General features: G+C 43.6%; 1 protein-coding gene across 1 annotated transcript in view; it reads right to left on the bottom strand.

Annotated features, from left to right (window-relative positions):
- WDFY3 (WD repeat and FYVE domain containing 3) overlaps nt 1-5,574 on the bottom strand; it is a 242,492-nt gene extending 236,918 nt beyond the window's left edge. The window contains exon 1 of the mRNA XM_045284341.1: nt 5,477-5,574. The gene's annotated coding sequence lies outside the window, so the exon portion shown is untranslated. The remainder of the gene's footprint in view (nt 1-5,476) is intronic.
- Between the last annotated feature and the right edge of the window lie 6,554 nt (nt 5,575-12,128).

The following is a 12,128-nucleotide window of genomic DNA, read 5'->3' as shown; positions in this document are numbered from 1 at the left end:
TTGTTCTAAAATTCAAACTCTTGGCAAATGTTCCATTCTGAGGGTTGGGACTGTGGCTTTCTCTTAGTTTGAATACGGGTCAAGGATTTCTTCCCTTTTCTGTATTCTTTCCATTGTAGTTCGTTAGGATTAGAGGGAAAGGTGGAACGAAGTGGTTTCACTCAACCATCTTCAGTGAGATCATCTTGCTCAGCTAAGATGCATACTTTTAGAAATCCTCTAAGTAAAATTGATAGGATTTAAACTTCTTAATCTCTAGATTTTCTATTTAATCTCTGGATGTTTCTATTCGTGAACATTGGGAAACTCTAGACCATCAAATTCTATAAGCTGATACAAAGTGGCAACTATAAGAGCAACATCCAGAAATAAATGGGAGCTCCTTAGGTTAACACAAAGAGAGCTCTGAAAAGGAAATATAACATTTACAACAGCTACCCAAATGATGACACAGAGGAATATAACCAGAGAATAATAATAAAAAACTCTGCGAAGAAATCCACAGAAAGCTAGTACAAGAAACCAAAAGGTACTTACAGAATTGGAAGAATATACTAGACTTATGGATATGAAGACATATTATTGTCAAGATGTCAATACTACCCCAAAGTGATCTATAAACAAAATGCAATCCCAAACCTGATTCTAGCATTATTCTTTAAACAGGTGGAAACGGAAAGAGACCCTGGGTCAGCAAAGTACTATGAAAGAAAAAATGGAAGGCCACTCGCTCACGTCCTGATCTCAAACCCTATTACATTGCCACAGTAGTAAAAATAACCCGGTACTGTACTTTGTTCACAAATGGAACACAATTGAGAACACAAAGCAAACCCATTCGCTTACAGACAGCTGATCTTCCACAAGGAGCCAAAACACACAAAATGGGAAAGAAACCGTCTCTATAACAAATGCTGTTGACACAACTGGATATCTGTTTGCAGAAGAAAGAAATAGGACCCACATCTCAGAGAAAGACAGAATCAAGATGGACCAAAGACATCAATGTAAAACCAAGAATTATAAATATCAATGAAAAAATAGAGATAAGCCCAGGGACCCTAACACATGATATAAACACACTGTCGAACACAATGAAAAACACAAACAAGACAGAACAGAGGACTTGGAACTAACAGACTGCACATCAAAAGCTTAAGAAAGAGCACCTGCAGACTGGGGGGAAAGACAAGAGCCCAATCTCCAGTATCTACAGCAAACGCCAACAACTCGACAAGGAAAAGGTAAATTAAAAATTTTTTTTAACTTAAAACTAAAATTTTTAAAGGAAATGAACACACATTTCATCAAAGAAATCATTCAAGCACCCAGCAAATTTAAACTTGAGAAGTGCATGCCATTGTCAGCCATGTGAGAGATGCAAACCCAAACAACGATGAAATACCACCTCACCTCAACATTGATAGTTAACTTAAAAACAAAATGTTGGAGAGAGTACAGAGAAATCGGCACCCTCATATGCTGTTAGTTGTACTAGAAAACAATACAATCACTGTGGAAAGGACTATGTCATTACTCCAATAGTTGGAAATAGAAATACCTTATCACCCAGAAATTCTGCTACTTCATGTAATTCTTTAAAAGAAGAAGAGTCATACGGACAACCATGTTCATCGCAGCACGTCACAGTAGATGGAAGCAAACTAGAGGGGAGCGAATTATTTAGTGTGGCTCTTCTAGCCAGTCTCTAACTCCCACCAAAGGATCTTTCCCTACAAGGGTCTGGGTAAAAAGGTGGGGAAGAGACTGGTAAGATTCACCTGTGAGTAATTATGAACCGGATTCAATGGAATGTCATCCTGCTGGATTTGAATTAGTCCTCTGAGAAAGCAGAGGAGGGAGGGGATTTCATTACCAGTAAGAGCAAGGCGTCTCTGGACCTGAGATCCCTGTGCAATGAGCCTCCTGTATCCAGAAGACAGCCATGACATCGGAGGAGCAGCCGAACCAGAAGCCAGAACTTGAAACAGAGTGGTGGACAACTTCCAGCTCATGAAGCATGCCCAGCTGAGTGCTTTGGGGAGGGGCTGGCTTTTGGAGGAGGGTAGGGTATCTCTGGGCACTGAATTCAGGAAACTGGGTTTGCTCACCCACAGAGCTTGAGCTGACAGACTCTGAAGTTGAGGCATGCATGTATGCCCTTTAGGAATCTATTAGCAGGCCTGAAAAAAACTTTGGAACATGTCCTGATGAATAACTATATCTTGAGCATTTCTCACCTGCATTACAACCTGTTAACTTCCTCCATAAACTCTTTAATCATGATTTTTGTCATGATTACATGTGAGTTCTGTGTAACCACTGCAATGCTTATTTGAACCACTGTAGACACATACAATGGAATACTCAAAACATGAGAAAAAAATCAAACTCATTGCCACAAAGAATACTAAACAACAGTAAAGAATAACTTTGAATTTGTGAAACACCTAATGGCATACATGAACCTGAAGGGCATTACACTGAGTAAAATTAGTAGTCAATCACAAAAGGGCAAATGATGTAGGAGAGCACTGTAATACTTCTTTTAAAATTCAAAATTTTTCACGCTAAAAGAAACAGACTTTGATGGGAAGTGTGGAGAAGAGAAAATTCCTCATATGGCTCTTTTACCCACATCTAATGGCTTATTAAGGCTCTGACTCCTTACCAACCGGTGATACGCAGACGAGACAACCTGGCTTGCTTAAAGTGAGGAGGGCTTGAACCACTTGCTGATGATGATCAAGGACTGCAGCCTGCCGGATGGATTGCAATTCAGTGTAATGACCAAAGTTCTCGCAATGGACTAATAGGTAAAATCATTAATAAGTAGGGGTGGGGGGAGTTGAAGTTGTCAAAGATTCTGTCTTGTTTCACAATCCTCATGGAAACAACTGCCAAAAGATCAAAAGGCATGTTGCATTAGGTCAATCTGCTGCACCAGACCTCTTTAGACTATCAAAAAGCAAGGACATTATTTTGCGGGCTAAGACGTGCCTGACCAAGCCATGGTATTCTGCATTGCCCCATATGCATGTGAAGGTGGACACTGAATAAAGAAGACTGAAGAATGGGTTCATTTGTATTGTGGTGCTGGAGAAGGATATTACGAGTATCATGGACTGCTAAAAGGACAAGCAGATCTGTCTTGGAAGAGGTAAGGCCAGAGTGCTCCTTAAAGACAAGCATGGTGAGACTACATCTTACATACTGTAGGCATGTTATGGAAAGACTAGACTTTGGAGAAGGACATCGCATGGAGGGGCAGCAAAGGAGAGGAAGGCCCTAAAGGAGATGGATGGACACAGGGGCTGCAATAATGGGCTCAAGCACAGGAACAATTGTGGGGATGGTGCAGGGTGTAGCATGTTTCATTCTGTTGTGCACAGGGTCAATATGGGTCAGAAGGGGTTCAATAGCATCTAACACTACCACTACCACAGATGAGTAGAAGGCACCCCTTCTACACCACAACCCCAGTTTCCAACTCCCACGAAATGGCTAAGTGGGACTGTGCAGATAAGGCATGAGTAACACGAACAGAGGGGACTGACTGGTCAGTTGTTGTTACTATCACTCCTGGCTATAAGGATGAGGCTTTTTTGAAGCAGAGAAGAGAGAATAAGTCCTGGGCCATTTTTGAAGAGTATGTCCAATATCTCTGTCTGATGCATCCCAGACTGTGGCACAAAAGCTCAGAGGAGAAGCCTCAAGACTAGATGTACCCCCAAGACTATGCTATACAACAGTGACTGACAGTCTAACTTCCTGATCCACGGAGGCAAAGGCCAAGGGACCATGTGGCTGTGGGACTGAGGCCCAGAGAGACGTGGCTGCTGGCTGCAGAGACCAAGGGCTGTATCCTTACTTCTGGCTGGTCCTGACTTGTGATAACCTATTGACTTCCCCAAGAAACCTCCTTAATTGTGGTTTGTGTGCCCAATGCAATGAACCATCAAACCCGGCATAGACGCAGAGTGCTGGGGGAGGAACCGTTGGTGTAGGAATAGATAATGAAGGATGGACCGTGGAGGCTTGTCTGACCCCTGCCTTGTGACCGTAGGGAAGCCAACTCTCCATTATCACTTACTGCAGGAGCGACAGGGAGAGAGAAGAGAGTCACAGGCTAGAGCCTAGGCAGATGTTAACTTGAAGAAAAGGAAAGAGAGAATCCAACAAGAGATGGGGAATAAAACGATGGAAACAGTGTAGGAGGAGGCTTGATGAGCAATTGGATATGAAACTGTAAACCTTCACCTAATTCACAAGTTGGGGGGAGGGGGCATTTTTGGAAACAGGCAACCTCAAATTTCTTTGGCAACAGGACTGCTGAGCTTGAAGTTAGCAGCCCTAATGCTCAACCCAATGCACTACCAGGCTCCTTTTCTGTGGTGAAGACCGTACCGGTTGGGGAAAGGCCTGGAGTAGTGAGGCCTGGAGTAGTGCCATGGGGAAAGACAAGGAATGCTAGTAACTGAGGATTAACCATACAGAAATGGATTCTCTCTGAGGATGAGTGAAAAGGAAGTACAGTGGACTGAGGCAAAACTTCCAGTTGGATAACTGGGGCTGTGGTAGTGCCACTGATGAAGTAGGACGTAAAAGGATAGGAATGAGTGAAAAGATTAAAAAGGAGACCAGTGTGGCCATGGTAAGATTTAAAAAAAAAAACAAGAGTAGAAGTAAACCCCAAACCAAACTCATTGCCACAAGATAAAGCTGGCTCAGAGACCCCATAGGACAGGGCATAACTCCCCCTGTGAGTTTCTGAGATTATAACTGCTTACTGGAGTAGAAAGCCAGGTCTTTCACCCACCAAACGGCTGGTGGTTTCAAACTACCAAGCTTGCGGATCACAGCCCAATGAGCTACACCATGAAAACCTAGCACTTGGGCTTCCGGGGACAAAGGAGGCAGATACATGACCCTAAATAACATGAACTGTACCATACAATCCATAGACTCTCAATGTCAACAACTGTGAAGATGGAAAAAATTTCCAAACATAAAAATTATAAGCATATTTATAAAACTGTATTAAAATATTAGAAACTTTTTTAAAAATGTTGAAATTTAATATATGGATGAGGTTTTTTAAAAAGGACATGAAAAGAATATAGACTAGAAGTAAATATCTACACCACCCTAGGTTTCCTCCATAGAATCACGCACATTTCTAGAATATCTTTGCAAAAGTAAGATATGCACGGAGAAGCATATAGGCACACATATGACATGTATACTCCTTTAAATAGTGTATGGAAAATACGCCCCTGTAAAGATACAGAGTTTGTATTTTCAAGAAATGATACTATAGGAACATATGAAAGACATAATAGTAGCAATATAAATCAAGTCAATTCAAAGAGCCATCTATACTCACAAGTATCTTACATTAGTAAATTATGAATAAATTGAACGGTAGTGCACATTAAGAACAAAATTCCATGACCTGATCTCGCCATCCACTGACCTTTAGGGCATTCCTTGGATTACAAAATCTGGATGCGTGACCACAATAGGGCCCATTCCCCTGGTGATGATTGAGTCAAGACGAGATCTGGGCTCCAACTAGAAAGAGGAAAAGCAGATTATGAATTAGTCTCCCATCCAGAATGGTCCAGGTCCACCCATTGTCCCATATGACAGCCATTTCAGTACTGGGTGTATCGTGGAATCGGCAATTTAAAGACACGAAAGCTGAGGCCCCAGGCTTCCCCAGGCCTCTTGCTGTTCTGTTGATGCTCACTCACAGCAACCTTGTAGTATGGAGCAGGACTGCCCCCGCAGGGTTTCCAAGACGGTATAATCTTTTTTGCTTTTCTGCAAAAGATCTCTTTACTTTTTGTTTTGTTTTTATAAATCATTTTATTGGGGGTTCCTACAACAATCCATACCAGTTGTATCAAACACATTTGTACATATGTTGCCATCATTCTCAAAACATTTTCTTTCTACTTGAGCCTTGGTATCCAGCTCCCCTTTTTTCCCTCCCTCCCCCGCCCTCGTGAACCCTTGATAAATTATAAATTATTGTTTCCTTATCTTACACCATCTGCTGTCTCCCTTCACCCAAGTATCTGGGCTTCATCCCCCTAGAAGGGGGGCTGTGTGTTAAACTTCATCACTGTGATTGGTTCCCCCTTTCTCCTCCTTCTCCCCCCACCTTCCCCCTACGCTCATTGTATCTCTACTCCCATGACTGTTCCTGAGGAGTTTATCTGTCCTGGATTCCGTATGTCGAGAGCTCTTATCTGTACCCGTGTACATGCATCGGTCTAGCCGGATCTGTAAGGTAGAACTGGGGTCATGATAGTGGGGGGAGGAAGCATTAAAGAACCTGAAGAATGTTCTGTGTTTCCTTGGTGCTATACTGCACCCTGGCTGACTTGTGGCCCTTCCTTGTGGCCCTTCTGTGAAGGGATGTCCAATTATCTACAGAATGGCTTTGGGTCTCCACTCCAACATCCCTCATTTGCATCAATAGGATTGTTTGTTTAGGGTCTTCTGATGCTTGATACCTGATCCCATCGACACCTCATGATCACACAGGCTTGTGTGCTTCTGTGTGGGTTTTGTTGCTTCCATGCTAGATGGGCGCTTGTTTAACTTCAAGCCATTAAGACACTAGATGCTACTATATCTTGTAATAGCTGGCCTCCATCAGCTTTCTTCACATTTGCTTATACTCCCATTTTGACGTGAGCGATCATGTCAGGAAGGTGTGCATCACAGAATTAGAATGCCAGGTTATTAGAACAAAGTGTTCTGGCATTGAGGGAGAACTTGAGTAGAGGCCCAATGTCTATCTGCTACCTTGAAACTTAACACATACCTTCTATACCCTAGTATAAGCTGACCTGAATATCAGCCGAGGTACATAATTTTACCACAAAAACTTAATTAAAAATATGATAAAAATCTCAGTGTATACACAAGTATATACAGTAAATATGCATAAACGTATATCCCTATCGTTATATATTAATATATTTACATATATACGTGCCTGTACTTATGCCTCTATAAATGTCTTTAGTCTCCTTGTTCTTTCCTCTATTTCCTTTTACTTTCCTCCTGCCCCACTATCATGTTTGACCTTCATTCAGGGTTTTCAAATTCCTCTCGGCTACAGTGCACTTGATCCATCCCCACCGTGCATTCGACACCCTCTTCGCCATTGATTTTAGAGCTCTTATTGCTCCCTTCACCCTGGGTATGTTGGCTCCCCCCTTTCTTTCCCGAACCTCCCCCTCTCCTCTGTCCTCCCTGGAACCATCGGTCCACAGTTTACTCCTTGTGACTGTTTATCTTGCCTTATAGGCAGAGGCATGAAAAAAAAAGAAGAGAAAAAGGTGGCCTATAAATAGTTCCAGGTCTGTCGGCTGACCCCTATGAACATTTTCCGATCAAGTCTGCTGAGGTGCCAAGACCTGCCCTGCAAGTCTGACGTCTATTTTCGGGATTTCTGGGTGCAAGGCTATAACCTTTAAGGAAGTAAACTGCTGTGTCCTTCTGTCAGCATGGCTGGTGGTTTTGAACTGCTGACCTTTAGGTAAGCAATCGAGCCTTTAACAAGTGGGCCACCACCACGGCTCCTTAGGACGTTTCACTAACAGCAATGAATCCACCAGAGACTCCGGGCTGATGGTAAAGGATGTTAAAGGATCTCCAGTTGATTTTAATATGCACTCAGGATTGAGAATCACTGCCACAGGAATGCAGTTACTAGGTTTTATGGAAGTCACCCTTATTTTGTTATTAATTAATATTCAACTGTGGAAAATAGATTTGTTAAAATTATTTGGGGGGTGGTGGCTTTATAGTCCCAGAGAGTCCCTAGTGAAGGACGCAGTAACCCTGGAGGAACCACAGAAAAACACACAAAAGGTATTCAAGGTCCAGTCTTTGGATAAACCAATTAATATCCAAGGACAAACCTGCACTGTGGGAGAGACACAGTCAAATGTTTCTAATTTCCTTAAACCAAGCAGAATTACATACCAATGAACAAAACTATGTTTTCACTGGCCATAACTGAAGAGGCAGAAGACTGCTGCTCAGCTACAGAATATCAGAAATTAACTCCCACAAACGACATTCTCACAAAATATCAGAATTAAACTCCCACAAGCAACACTCACAAAACCTCTTTGTGTGTCAAAACAAGCAGGGATGGAAAAAACTATTTGTTCTGATCTGCAAAGCGGTCACTAGCTATATAGGTGGCTTTCCAAACTTAACCTCAAATTAATTTAAACTTTAAAAGCCAATGCTTTAAACACTGTACAACCAGGGATCCTTCAACAGTCACTTTAGAAACAAACAAAAACACAGTGCTATCTCGTGGCTTTCAAGTCCTGGCAACTTTGTACAGGGTTTCTCAGACAGTCAATCTGTAGGGCATCACCCAACCTTGGCTTTTCCCCACAGAACAGTTGGTGGATTTAAACCATTGTCCTGTCCAGTGGCAGCTGAGCTTCCACACTGAGCAGCAGCGTCAGCAAGCATTTCTACTACAGCAAACAGTAACAGCAATGTTGGCTTCTAGTTTATAAAAAAAGTCGGTTCCTACCCTGTAGGACAGGGTGGAACTGTTCCTGTGCGGTTCCAACTCTGTAATCTCTGAGTAGAAAATCTCCTCTTTCTCCCAAGGAGCACCTGGAGGTCTCAAACTGCTGGCCTTACGGTTAGCAGCCCAGTGTATCAGCCACCACATCACCAGGGCTTCATTAATGGGGCTTCCAATAGAACCAAATACACTGCCATCGAGGTGCTGCGGACTCACGGTGACCTTATAGGACAGGGTAGAGATGCCCCTGTGAGTTCCCGAGGCTGTAATTCGTTACAGGAATGGAAAGCCCCATTTTCTGCCATGGAGCAGTGGGTGGTTAGCCTCCAATGCATACCCAGTGCACCACCAGTGCTCCATTTGTCTTAGCTTATGAGGCAATAAACCCTAAAACCACATGCTAACTGTTGGATTTGCAAACCATAGTTTAGGAAGATGATCTGTGATTTTTTGCTTAATTCTCTAAGACAGTTATCATGATTAATTTCCAATGTCTAAGCCATTAGAAGGTAGGAAAGAACTCATTTTCCAAATAGTTACCTCTTAAAAAAAATTTTTTTAAGCCTATTATATCAACAGGACTTCCCACCCATGGACACAATCAACCATCTCTTCAAGGCAGTTGGGAATACTATTAGTACTAAATGTTCTTCCCACCTCCATGACGTTAACTTCACTTATATTTTATTGAGTTTATGCTGAGTTGAATTTTTTTTAATCATTTTATTAGGGGCTCATACAACTCTTATCACAATCCATACATACATCAATTGTGTCCAGCACATTCGTAGATAAGTTACCATCATCATTCTCAAAACACCTGCTTTCCACTTGAGCCCCTGGTATCAGCTCCTCATTTTTCCCCTCCCTCCTTGCTCCCCCCTTCCCCCTTCCTCCTTGATAATTTATAAATTACCATTATTTTGTCATGTCTTACACCATCCTACATCTCCCCCATCCACTTCTCCACTGTCTGTCCCCCAGGGAGGAGGTTACATGTAGACCTTTAATCCTGTTCCCTCTTTCTCCCTCACCATCCCCCCACCCTCCCGATATTGCTACTCCCACCACTGGTCCTGAGGGGTTCATCTGTCCTGGATTCCCTATATTTCCACTCCTATCTGTGCCAGTGTACATCCTCCGGTCCAGCCGGATATGTAAGGTAGAATTGGGATCATGACAGTGGGGAGGGGGAGGAGGAAGCATTCAAGATCTAGAGGAAAGTTTTATATTTCATCGTTGCTACACTGCACCCTGACTGGTTCGTCTCCTCCCCGCAGCCCTTCTGCAAGGGGATGTCCAATTTCCCATGGATGGGCCCTCATTCACAATGCTATGATTTTTTTTTTTTTAAAGAAACAACAAAGCCCACATGGAAGAAGCACACCAGCCTACTCTGGCATGAATGCTGAAGACAAAGCGGGTGCATAGGCAAATGCGGTGAAGAAAGCTGACGGTGCCCAGCTGTCAAAATATATAGAATCTTGGGTCCTATAGGCTGGAAGATAAACAAGGGGCCATCTAACTGAGAAACAACAAAGCCCACATGAAAGAAGCACACCAGCCTGTGAGATCACAAGGCGTCGAAGGGATCAGGTATCAGGCATCAAAGACCTGAGTTGTATTTTTATCAAGAAGGAAAACTGATCTTTGAGGCTGGCAGCTTATGCTAATCTTTAACTCTAACCAGAGATGGACATGCTTCTCCCTTCTTTTCACCATCCCCAAACTCACGAACGTGGTATGCCCAAGACAGTATATATCCTTGGTTGTTTCCATTGGAAATTAAACAAAAATGCTGCCCACAGAAGGCTAATTCTGTATCTCACACATTATACAGACAACGGTATAAGCAGCATCTGGTGGGTGCTGGCCCTTGGAAGCACTCCTAGGACACTTCAGGGACAAAAATGACGAATTAACACCTAAGTTGTCACCAGAAATTTCCATCAGACAAAAGAAGACCTTCCTTCATAAGCAGTCTGGGTTTGTCAGGGAGGAGGTAAAAAAGAGAGGTTTCTAAAGAGATCCCCCGCCACCGTATGATGGCTGTCTGTCCAATTGCCGCATATACTCGAGTATGAACCGACCGGAGTATCAGCCGAGGCACCTAATTTTACCACAAAGACTGCATTTAAAATGTGCTGAAAAACTCAGCTTGTGCACGAGTATATACGGTACACTCAATTCCTAGGATAAAATTAACTGTGTAATTGATTTTACACCCTAAAAGGCTTGATTCTACATCGTTAATGCATCCATGGGAGAAAGAAGCAACCTCCCTGATAAGTCCCATCATCACTTGACTAATCCAAATAAAGCCACTGAAAGCAGGGTGAGCATCTTTCTTTCCCACTGGGAAGAAAAGACCCACAAAGACACTCATGAATGCCAACAGGAATAGAAGGCAGGACACCATCGATGGAAGGCCAAACCCAAAGCTGCTCCACAGTGAACTGTCTGAGTCTGCTTGGAAGTCAAGTTCAAATTCAGTAACATTCTACAAGGTCAGCTCCTTTGGACTCAGCATTTAAAAAACCAGTGACCTTGGCAATTTGGCTTTTTGTCTTGTTGTTCAGTAAACAGAGATTTAGTGGTGACACACTGGGCTGCAATCCCTACAGTCAGCAGTTCGAAACCACCAGCTGCTCCACAGGAGAAAGACGGGGCCTTCTATTCCAGTAAACAGCTACAGTCTTGGAAGCTCACAGGGCAGCTCTACCCTGCTGATGTGAGTCACCATCGACCAGATGCAGTGAGTTATCATGTGACACATCAAGCCCATTCCAAGGTAATTACACGGTTTGAAGTCCACACAGTGCTATTCTTTGCTGTCTGCAAGTCGATGCTGACTCACGGAAACCCTGCTCCCTATATAGGGTCTTCAAGGCTGTGACCCGTCACAAGTGACCACCAGGCTTCGCTTCTGAGGTGCCCCTGTGTGGGTCTGAGTAGCCAACTTGTCTGCCGGTTGTCAGGAGCGTAAGTGCTGTGCCATCCCAGGACTCTTCGAAATTCCTAGTGCTATTGTGACTGCTGTGTGCTGTCCAGTCCATTCTGACTCACGGTGCTCTTGTCTGACGGTTCCAGGCTGTCATCTTCCCAGAAGCAGATCAACATGTTTACCTCCCTCCGACAGGCTGGGTGGGTTCACACTGCTGACGTTCTAGTGGGCAGCATTCAGCCACTGCACGCAGGGCTCCTTGGAAACTACTATTAAAAACAAACCAAACCTGCTGAGTGAAGTCCAACCTATGGTGGCCCTAAAGGTGGACTAGGGCTGCCCTCATTGAGTTTCCAAGGCCGTGGATCTTGACGCAGCAAAATGCCACCGCAGCCTTCTCCAGGCGAGCGCCTGGTGGGCTGGCAGGGCTAATCTTCACCGGCAGGAGCCCTGAGGGGGCAGTGGGCTAAACACACAAACGATCAATCAGAGGGCAGTGGCTGGAATTCACTAGCTGCTCTGCTGGACAAGGATGAGGCTTTCTAGCCCTGGGGAAGGGTGAAAGTCTTAGAAACCCAAGGGAGCAGTTAGCTCTATCCTGTCCTCTGG

The sequence above is a fragment of the Echinops telfairi genome, unplaced genomic scaffold (genome assembly GCF_000313985.2).
Source record: "Echinops telfairi isolate 266 unplaced genomic scaffold, ASM31398v2 ScPeMD7_7468;HRSCAF=8506_0, whole genome shotgun sequence".
NCBI classification, from domain to species: domain Eukaryota; kingdom Metazoa; phylum Chordata; class Mammalia; order Afrosoricida; family Tenrecidae; genus Echinops; species Echinops telfairi.
This window is presented reverse-complemented; position numbering and strand designations above follow the sequence as displayed.